At 39.8% G+C, this 11,132-nt stretch overlaps 1 long non-coding RNA gene across 1 annotated transcript; it reads right to left on the bottom strand.

Annotated features, from left to right (window-relative positions):
* Positions 1-355: 355 nt before the first annotated feature.
* LOC146972815 (uncharacterized) lies at positions 356-3,442 on the bottom strand. The gene is made up of 3 exons (XR_015037958.1): positions 3,423-3,442; positions 1,145-1,255; positions 356-474 (listed from the first exon to the last, which is right to left on the bottom strand). It is a non-coding gene; the product is annotated as an uncharacterized LOC146972815 (long non-coding RNA).
* Positions 3,443-11,132: the final 7,690 nt, after the last annotated feature.

The following is an 11,132-nucleotide window of genomic DNA, read 5'->3' on the forward strand; positions in this document are numbered from 1 at the left end:
TCACCACACAGTCACCACACAGTCACCAAACAGTCACCAAACAGTCACCACACAGTCACCACACAGTCACCAAACAGTCACCAAACAGTCACCACACAGTCACCACACAGTCACCAAACAGTCACCAAACAGTCACCAAACAGTCACCAAACAGTCACCACACAGTCACCACACAGTCACCAAACAGTCACCACACAGTCACCACACAGTCACCACACAGTCACCACACAGTCACCACACAGTCACCACACAGTCACCAAACAGTCACCAAACAGTCACCAAACAGTCACCAAACAGTCACCAAACAGTCACCACACTAAAGCTCCGGCTAGATGCGCTAAAAATGATTGATTTAATGAGTGTGTGTGTGTGTGTGTGTGTGTGTGTGTGTGTGTGTGTGTGTGTGTGTGGACTTACACAGCTGTAGGAGGGTTTCCCGCCTAAACACAACAGACATAAACCGCCGAAAATCCCCTGCAAAAAATGAAAATAAATCCACATGTTTACAGGTTCTTAAACGTCTAAAACATCAGAGTTTCTTTTTTCAAAAACCATAAAACAACACCAGACGATATTTTACAGTCAAAACAAACAAAACACACCTGCAGATGTTTAAAAGATGATGAAAAGAAGACGAGAGGAACAAGAACATGAACAAACAAGTGACAAATAATCTATTATCAGGGTTCCTACACAAGTATGGAAACTTTGGAAAGTATGGAAAAGTATGGAATTTGATTTTATACATTTCCAGGTCTGGAAAAGTATGGAAAATGGAAACTATTGTATGGAAATATATTTGTTTTATTGATCTTATCTTGGTTTGGTCTTATCTTAAGTTATTTGGGTTAACTATGTTGTATGTGCTATTGTACTTAGCTACAATCTTCTGGAAATGATTTGGTGGCATAATGACATACACATTCAGAATAATGAAAACAAGATAAATTGCATGCTTTTTTATATTATGCACATCTATTTACTTAAATATCACAAATTATTTGAAGAAGTCTGGAAATTAGGGTCTGGAAAAAGTATGGAATTTGGAAATTTCAAATGTGTAGGAACCCTCCTATTATTAAATCTCTCTAAAGAAGAGGATCAGGAAGAAAAGAAGAGGAGGAGAAGAAGACGTCGCTCTCACCCAGCCTCCGACGATGAGGAGGATGGAGACTTCCCTCTTGAAATAGGTTTCTGTCAGGTACAGAATTATTCCCAGACCGAGGTCCACGATGCCGAAGACGATCTCCGCCCACTGGACAGGAAGTGAAGGACACACCGCATCACTGACACATGAATCACCCTGTTTCCCCCTGGCATTAACGTGCGTTTTCAGTAATCAGATTACAATCAGATGCAAAGTACAGGTGTAAACGCACCCCAGACACAGTGAGGATGGACTGTGATCCGATCAACCAAACAGCGACGCATTGTGACCAGTGCTGTCAATCTTCCCCCCAAATCAGATTCAAATTTCTAACGCTTCTCATGTTAAATATTCATTCAAAGTTGTGATTTTTGTTTTTAAGATCATTATATTCACATATATGTACCAGCTTATTATTACGTCCTGCGTCCACTAAAGGGACTTTTTTTTTTCGTGTCTTGTAAATGGGAGTCTTCATGACATCACGACTGTTGTATTGTTGTGGAGGGGAAGGGCTACACCTCCCATGAGGCTTTGAGATAATTGACTGTTGTTGAAAAGAATCACATGACTTCCTGTTTATCATCAGTGTCCAGCGAGATAATGGGTCCATTAAAACTCTGAGTGAGTTACCACCAGTAACTGATCGATAAAGTGAACTAAAGCCGCGTTTCCACTACAGTTACAGTTCGGTCATATTGATTTTGACTTAATTTTGACAAGACAGGGCTCCAAATGTTTTTTGTTTTTTTCCTGCGACCAATCGACCAATGAGATTTTGGTCTGCTAATGTTTAGCCCTAGTATTCAGTTTCTGATTGGTGAAGACACAAGCCAATGTTTGGTAATGACACTTACGTCATCATTTTTAATTAGTCACAGTAATACCGTGGTAAAATGTGGAGGAAGTTTGACGGGATCAAAATTTGGATACCGCCCAAGCCTACCGCCTTTAGAGTAGCCGGTCGTCATAGCGACGGGCGGCGCTTAACAAAATAAAATGAAACTATAAACAGGATTTTCCCCGTTGTTATGCCACATTTTTACCTAAATTAAAAAGCTCCGGAGTAACTACATGACTTATAACTTGTTAGGAGTGAGAGAGGAGGCTCTCTGCCTTCCCCTGGCGTCTCATGGCTGGAAACCAACCTGGCAACATCCGTTACCTGGCAACATCCGTTACCATGGCCACCACCCCCGGTGTCCCAGCTCTCCTCTCTGCTGCACCGCCACACAAACCAGCTCCGTAACTTTGTTTTTGACAGTTAAAGGGATAGTTCAACATTTTGGCAAATTGGCCCATTGCCATAATTGCTATAGTCATAGCAGTAGGTTTGTTACCTTTAATTGTAGGTGTAAGCTATTTTCAGTACGGCGGAGCGCAGCAGCTGGCTGCTCAGAGCTACGCTATGGAGGCTAAGGGAATTTCTTGGTTTCCCTCATTAAACTCATCAAATACAAAATCCCAAAACTCCACAGCGCTTTTGTAGACAAGTTGTGAGCTGCACAACCACCACGCTATGAGATAATGACGGAACGATACGAAACGGAGCCGTTTTCGAGGTAAATTCATACAAAACCGCTGATGCGCGTTGCGTTCAGGGACAGTTTTTCAGCAAGCAGTCTCCGTATTTACCCTGTATTTACCTTGAAAACGGCTCCGTTTCGTATCGTTCCGTCATTATCTCATAGCGTGGTGGTTGTGCAGGTCACAACTTGTCTACAAAAGCGCTGTGGAGTTTTGGGATGTTGAATTTGATGAGTTTAATGAGGGAAACCAAGAAATTCCCTTAGCCTCCATAGCGTAGCTCTGAGCAGCCAGCTGCTGCGCTCCGCCGTACTGAAAATAGCTTACACCTACAATTAAAGGTAATGAACCTACTGCTATGACTATAGCGATTATGGCAATGGGCCAATTTGCCAAAATGTTGAACTATCCCTTTAAGACTACTACTGTGGTGATATCTGCCGACCCGCGACCGCCGGTGACGACTCTCTGACCAATCAGCGGTCCGCAATGTTTACACGTCACATTTTAGTAGGCTACCGCTTCAGCCGTTTTGGAACCGCGGCCGAGCAGGTACTAAAAAAATAATACCAGGAATCAGATTCTAGGTACTTTTACGTAGTGGAAACGCAAAAAGGTCGAGTCGAGTCGAGCCGGTACCATGTCTTAATCGAGTGAAACATGGATGCTGCTCACGACTATTATTATTATTATTATTATTATTATGAATTCATTAATTAATAGTTTGAGTGTCAGTGGAAAAACTCACTGCAAAGGTTTTCATTTCCATCTGGAGAGAGACAGAGAGAGAGAGAGAGTCAGTACCTGTTGACTGATCAATTATTCATTTGATCAATTACTCTTCAAACCACAACCACCACCATCATCATCATCATCATCATCATCATCTGAACATCAGTCATCATTACAGTAACACAGTTTTTAGATAGATAGATAGATAGATAGATAGATAGATAGATAGATAGATAGATAGATAGATAGATAGATAGATAGATAGAACGATAGATAGATAGAACAATAGATAGATAGATAGATAGATAGATAGATAGAACGATAGATAGATAGATAGAACGATAGATAGATAGATAGAACGATAGATAGATAGATAGATAGATAGATAGATAGATAGATAGATAGATAGATAGATAGATAGATAGATAGAACCATAGATAGATAGAACCATAGATAGACAGATAGATAGATAGATAGATAGATAGATAGAACGATAGATAGATAGATAGAACGATAGATAGATAGATAGATAGATAGATAGAACCATAGATAGATAGAACCATAGATAGATAGATAGATAGATAGATAGATAGATAGATAGATAGATAGATAGATAGATAGATAGATAGATAGATAGATAGATAGATAGATAGAACCATAGATAGATAGAACCATAGATAGATAGATAGATAGATAGATAGATAGATAGATAGATAGATAGATAGATAGATAGATAGATAGATAGATAGATAGATAGATAGATAGATGGATAGATAGATAGATAGATAGATAGATAGATAGATAGATAGATAGATAGAATGATAGATAGATAGATAGATAGATAGACAGACAGACAGACAGACAGACAGACAGACAGACAGATAGATAGATAGAAGATAGATAGATAGATAGATAGATAGAAGATAGATAGATAGATAGATAGATAGATAGATAGATAGATAGATAGATAGATAGATAGATAGATAGATAGATAGAATGATAGATAGATAGATAGATAGATAGACAGACAGACAGACAGACAGACAGACAGACAGACAGACAGACAGACAGACAGACAGACAGACAGACAGATAGATAGAAGATAGATAGATAGATAGATAGATAGATAGATAGATAGATAGATAGATAGATAGATAGATAGATAGATAGATAGATAGATAGATAGATAGATAGATAGATAGATAGGTAATATTGATTGTTACAGCAGCATTCACATGGCATTCATTGCAACACCGAAAAATAATAAACAGATCTAAAAATGAAGCTATAAACACCAGATAAACTAATAAATAGGCTACAAGTAGAGATGCAAAAACATATACATACATTATAAATAAATACATCAGAGGTAAAACTAGTTAATTATTATTTAAAAGAACAAGTAAAGTGCTGGAGTATTGCACATTGGAGAGTTTCACGGCGGCTAGAAGGAACGACTGTGTGTAAAATACACGAGTCCAGCTGAAGCAACTCACCATGTTTCCTCCTCGATCTGCAGAAACACACACACACCCAGAGACACACACACACAGAGAGAGACACAACAGACAGTTTTATATCAACATGAACATCACCGTAGTCACTAATTGCCCCCTCCCTCCTCCTCCTCCTCCTCCTCCTCCTTCTCCTCCCTTCTCTCTCTCCCACTCTATCTAATAAACTCGGTGTGGTCGTTTCCCGTTAACTGAAAGAACACGATGTTCCAGCGGCTCCGTTACAACCACACACAACCACAATAAAACAGTAGAAGCAACACAACCAGAATAAAACTATAGAAGCAACAGAAGCAACAGGACCAGTAGAAGCAGTAGAAGCAGTAGAAGCATCACCATCAGACTGACTGTGCGTCTTTACTGTCGCTGACTGGACCTGAATGCGCTCTAAGTGAAGATCAGCTTCAGTTCAAACTGTCCTCCACATACTGTGCGTTGTATTTTTCTAATCATTTATCCTACCTATAGCCTACTGTCTGTGTGAAGTGACCCTGCCATTCTTATTATTGTAATGCATTTTGTAAAGTGTATCGAGACCATGTTGCACCATGGTGATTTTACACTTTAGATAAACTAAACTAAATAAACCAGAATAAACCAATAGAAGCAGTAGAAGCAACACTATCAGACTGACTGACTGGAGTTGAATGAGCTGAGTTTTTCAAGTTTTTCCGCCCTGGTTCAACCTGTCGGAGCGGTCAGTGAACGCATCATCACTTCACCAGGAGTTTACAGTAAACCAGGACTGGGCTCACCTGGACCAGACGGTCTACTGCTCTGCTGCTTCTGGTCCCGTGGTTCCGGTCCGACTGGTCTCAGGGTGTGGTCCTGTCTCCAGTCTCCTCCTCTTCTTGCTCCGCCCCCTCCTCCTTCATTCAATTATTTATTTATTTTCCATCTCTGAGAAAATCAATAAAGATGAAACCAGCTGCTCCATCAGAGCCACGATGGCTCCACACTCAGACAATAGTAGCTATATAGCCTATCTGTCTGCAGACCCGGAGACCTGCACAGTCAGACCCCTTAAAGGGATAGTAGCATTTTTTTAAAAGTGGGGTTGTATGATCTCCAAATAGCCCCTAAGTACTTTAATTGCAGTAGAAGACTCTCTGCACTCCTCCCGTTAGCAACGCCAGCCCATAATAGCCCTGCCCAGAGATTTACAACATACAGTGTTGTGAACAGACCCAAAGAAACGGCCTATTTTCACGGCCTAAAAGAGGTTTTACCTGAAAAAAAAATACACAGTTCCATTGTTCGCTATAATATATTTTTTTCCAGCCCTTCAAAGTGCAGGAAAAACACAGTTTTTATTTGGACCTAACCAACTGCTGATCGGCGGGCGCTAACCCTGGGCGGAGGGATACGTGAGTTGGTTAGGTCCAAATAAAAACTGTGTTTTTCCTGCACTTTGAAGGGCTGGAAAAAAATATATTATAGTGAACAACGGAACTGTGTATTTTTTTTCAGGTAAAACCTCTTTTAGGCCGTGAAAATAGGCCGTTTCTTTGGGTCTGTTCACAACACTGTATGTTGTAAATCTCTGGGCAGGGCTATTATGGGCTGTCGTTGCTAACGGGAGGAGTGCAGAGAGTCTTCTACTGCAATTAAAGTACTTAGGGCTATTTGGAGATCATACAACCCCACTTTAAGAAAATGCTACTATCCCTTTAACGCCACCTAGTGGTCGACTGTACAATTGCAACTGCACAGTCTGGACCTGCACAATGGGTTTTTGACAGGGCAAAATCCATTTAAAACACCAAGATCTAATTGTTTGTGAAGCTTGGAACACTTTTAAACTTTTTTTAATAGCCTATAAAATGCTTTTAAATGTTCTATTGCATAGGGTTACTATTGGTTTTGTTGTAATGGATACAGATAAATGTATACAAAATATGGACAATATGGATGGCAGTAGGAACGTGAGTATCGAACGTGAATCACATTGTTCGTTTAATGTCATAAAAGTTTTTGTCGAAAATGTATCTGACAGTGTGGGCCAACGTTTCCACAACAGTATGACATTTTATATTTTATGAACACATTGGCCCACACACACATAGCCTATCATTTTATTTCTGTTAAATTTAAGCACACAGTATTAAAAGTATCTCAGTTTCATTAGCTTAAACTAAATGTGCCGGCCAAGCGAGCTTCCAAAAAGATCAATATTATATATAATATTACTGTATTTGACAACAATGTGCATATAAGACTATCGTAGTAAACGTATTATGGTCAAACGGTCGTTACACTGTCAGATACATTTTAGACAAAAACTTTTATGACATTAAACGAACAATGTGATTCACGTTCGATACTCACAAACAGGTGGCGCTGTAGCAAAAAACCAAGGGGTCTGAATGTGCAGGTCTCCAGCAGCTGCAGTTCCTCTCCTCACCACTAGAGCGAGTCACGGAACGCCCCCTCATTCTGTAGCCTTCAAAATAAAAGCCCACCAGTCACGCTGCTTACGTTAAAGGGACATTGTGTAACTTCTCCTGTTATCTCTTCATGAAAATCGATTATTTGGTTCTTCAGTCTGTGAAACTGAAGTGTTCCTTTCAGCCCTGAATGAGCCGTTCATATCATTCATATCTCCATGGAGCGGGTAAGCTATGTTTTTACGTTCAGTGGCAGCATGACGGTAGGAAACCACTGAAACTCAGCGGAGACACCGGAGCTGTCGGCTCAGGTGGAGGTGGCGTCTATTAAAAACGCTAGATGGGAGTAATTCCTACATTCCTACACAATGTCCCTTTAATGGTTGGTAATAGTAGGCTAAATCTGTGCAAAATATAATTTAGTCATTTTGAAATTCTTATTTATCTGTGTAAAATATAATTTATCTTCAAACTCAATTTGAAATACTTGCATGTATTTATTTCAATGGTTATTGTTTATCTGTGCAAAAGATATTCATCTTTAAACTCAATTTGAAAATACTTTTAACACCTGTTGTACCATTAAAAAAGTATAAAAAATGTCAACAAATATTTTATTATAGGCTATATTATTTACAAATACTAACAACAACAACAACAACAACAACAACAATAATAATAATAATGATTAATAATGAAAAAAATACGACAAATTCGAATAATTTCAACATTTGAATACTTTTATTTTTGTTCTTGTTTCTGGTTCCACCACAGTCTTATCATGCTTTTAATGTGAAGGTCGTCTTGTCCTGCTTCATCATTTCTTTCAAACTTTATTGACACAACTTTATCCACAAAGTGTGGCATCAAAAACAACAGCAACACAGGCTGTAAACAGGCTAATACATGTTGTCCTGACTGCATGTTGTGTCCACTAGGAGGCAGCAGAGGTAGGTATAAATAAACCAAGTGAACTAGAGTCACATGGAAGAGTCATGCCCAATTCCAATTCTATTTTTCATCCCTACCCCTACCCCTACCCCTACCCCTAGCCCTTAACCCTTGCCCTTGAAACGGAGCTACAAGGAGTAGGGTTGAAAGTCGACCCCTACGAATTGGGACACCACTTCAACAATCACATACGTCATCAGTCGCCTCTGCTGGCTTTCACATAAGCAGACGTGACGAGCTTTTGCCACACATCCTCTATTCAAAACCACGTTAACTTAATAAAATAAAATAAAATTTAATACAGACTGATCGGTTCATTGTAAAACATTTATTTATTGATGTAAATGTGGTGATTTCTGTATGTAGGCTACAAAGCCCCCAGGCTGTGCTGCTCCTGTGTCCAAAACACATGAAGCTTCACTTTTAATTCAAACAAATTAATGCGACTGCCACAATTGTTACATTTCATCAATGAGACCAACATTTATCTCCTAAAAAGAATGTAACTACCCGGCGGTAAACCTTTAAAAACCTGCGGGTAAGTTAATTAGCGATCGTCTTTTTTACCGGGATGACGACGGAGGTTGGCCGGCTGACCAGCTCTCTGGACGGGTGGTGTCTCCGTGACAAGCCGTTGATCTGCTCCACAGGTGGAGCTTCACTTCTCCCAAAAACATCGGAGCAAACGTCTAAACAGCCTCATGTGGATAAACCGACCTCACATTGGGGGTCTAAACAGCTACTTTATCGCATGAAAAAATATTAAAACTTAACAAAATGACGTAATAACAGCGCTACAGTGAGAAATAAAACAGCTGCCGGTTGCCGCAAGACGCATTCTGGGAAACTTGCCATAGCCCTCGGTTCGTAGTGTGCCTCTGACAAATCTCCGTTTCGAGGGCGAGATAGCCCTACCACTTCCCCCTAACCCTCGTCTGAACCAGAATCAGGACACCCCTACCACTTCACGTGAACGCGCAAAACGAAGGGTTAGGGCCAAGGGCTAGGGCTAAGGGGGGGAACTGGAATTCACCCTCAGAGTCGTGCAATAAATACGTTACAGGCAGAAAAACAAAAATACAAACAGGTATGAAGGAGGATTTACACTTTTTAGACTGCTTCCACTTCCTGGACCATCAGCTGACTTCAGAGCAGGAGTCATGTTGAGTCAGCGTCAGCCCACTTCATGTCTTCACCTGCAGCCATCACCTGTTGATGTTGATGTTGTTGTTGTTGTTGTTGTTGTTGTTGGGGGGGCGGGCACAGCTGCTCCGTGGTGGTGGTGCTGCCGATGCGTTCAGGGTCCGCAGGCTGCATGGGACACAAGGAAAACGAGAAATGAGACAGAAAGAAGGTTTCATCCAGAGAACAAAGAAGGAGTTCCTCGTGCTGCTGCTGCTGCTCCGTACCTCTGGGAGGGACTTAAACATGGAGCACATCCCCATCACCATGACGACCACGTTCATCAGGGCATGAAGCACCAGGATGGCGAGGGTGAAGACCAAGATGCGATTGAGGAGAACCTGAAGAGACAACGGAAACATCTTATAGTATCATTTTTTTAAAAAGTGGGGTTGTATGATCTCCAAATAGCCCCAAGTACTTTAATTGCAGTAGAAGACTCTCTGCACTCCTCCCGTTAGCAACGCCAGCCCATAATAGCCCTGCCCAGAGATTTACAACATACAGTGTTGTGAACAGACCCAAAGAAACGGCCTATTTTCACGGCCTAAAAGAGGTTTTACCTGAAAAAAAATACACAGTTCCATTGTTCACTATAATATAATTTTTTCCAGCCCTTCAAAGTGCAGGAAAAACACAGTTTTTATTTGGACCTAAGCAACTCACGTATCCCTCCGCCCAGGGTTAGCGCCCACCGATCGATAGATAGATAGATAGATAGATAGATAGATAGATAGATAGAACGATAGATAGAACGATAGAACGATAGATAGAACGATAGATAGATAGAACGATAGATAGAACGATAGATAGAACGATAGATAGATAGATAGATAGATAGATAGATAGATAGATAGATAGATAGATAGATAGATAGATAGAACGATAGATAGATAGATAGATAGATAGATAGATAGATAGATAGATAGATAGATAGATAGATAGAACGATAGATAGATAGATAGATAGAACGATAGATAGATAGATAGATAGATAGATAGATAGATAGATAGATAGATAGATAGATAGATAGAACGATAGAACGATAGATAGAACGATAGATAGAACGATAGATAGATAGATAGATAGATAGATAGAACGATAGATAGAACGATAGATAGATAGATAGATAGATAGATAGATAGATAGATAGATAGATAGATAGATAGATAGATAGAACGATAGATAGAACGATAGATAGAACGATAGATAGAACGATAGATAGATAGATAGATAGATAGATAGATAGATAGATAGATAGATAGATAGATAGATAGATAGATAGATAGATAGATAGATAGGTAATTATGATGATTGTTACAGCAGCATTCACATGGCATTCATTGCAACGACGAAAAATAATAAACAGATCTAAAAATGAAGCTATAAACACCAGATAAACTAATAAATAGGCTACAAGTAGAGATGCAAAAACATATAAATACATTATAAATAAATACATCAGAGGTAAAACTAGTTAATTGTTATTTAAAAGAACAAGTAAAGTGCTGGAGTAGTTGCACATTGGAGAGTTTTACGGCGGCTAGAAGGAACGACTGTGTGTAAAATACACGAGTCCAGCTGCAGCAACTCACCATGTTTCCTCCTCGATCTGCAGAAACACACACACACAGAGAGAGAGACACAACAGACAGTTTTATATCAACATGAACATGAACATCACCGTAGTCA

The sequence above is a fragment of the Trachurus japonicus genome, chromosome 16, assembly GCF_045865225.1.
Source record: "Trachurus japonicus isolate A0001 chromosome 16, Traja_1.0".
Classification (NCBI taxonomy): Eukaryota; Metazoa; Chordata; class Actinopteri; order Carangiformes; family Carangidae; genus Trachurus; species Trachurus japonicus.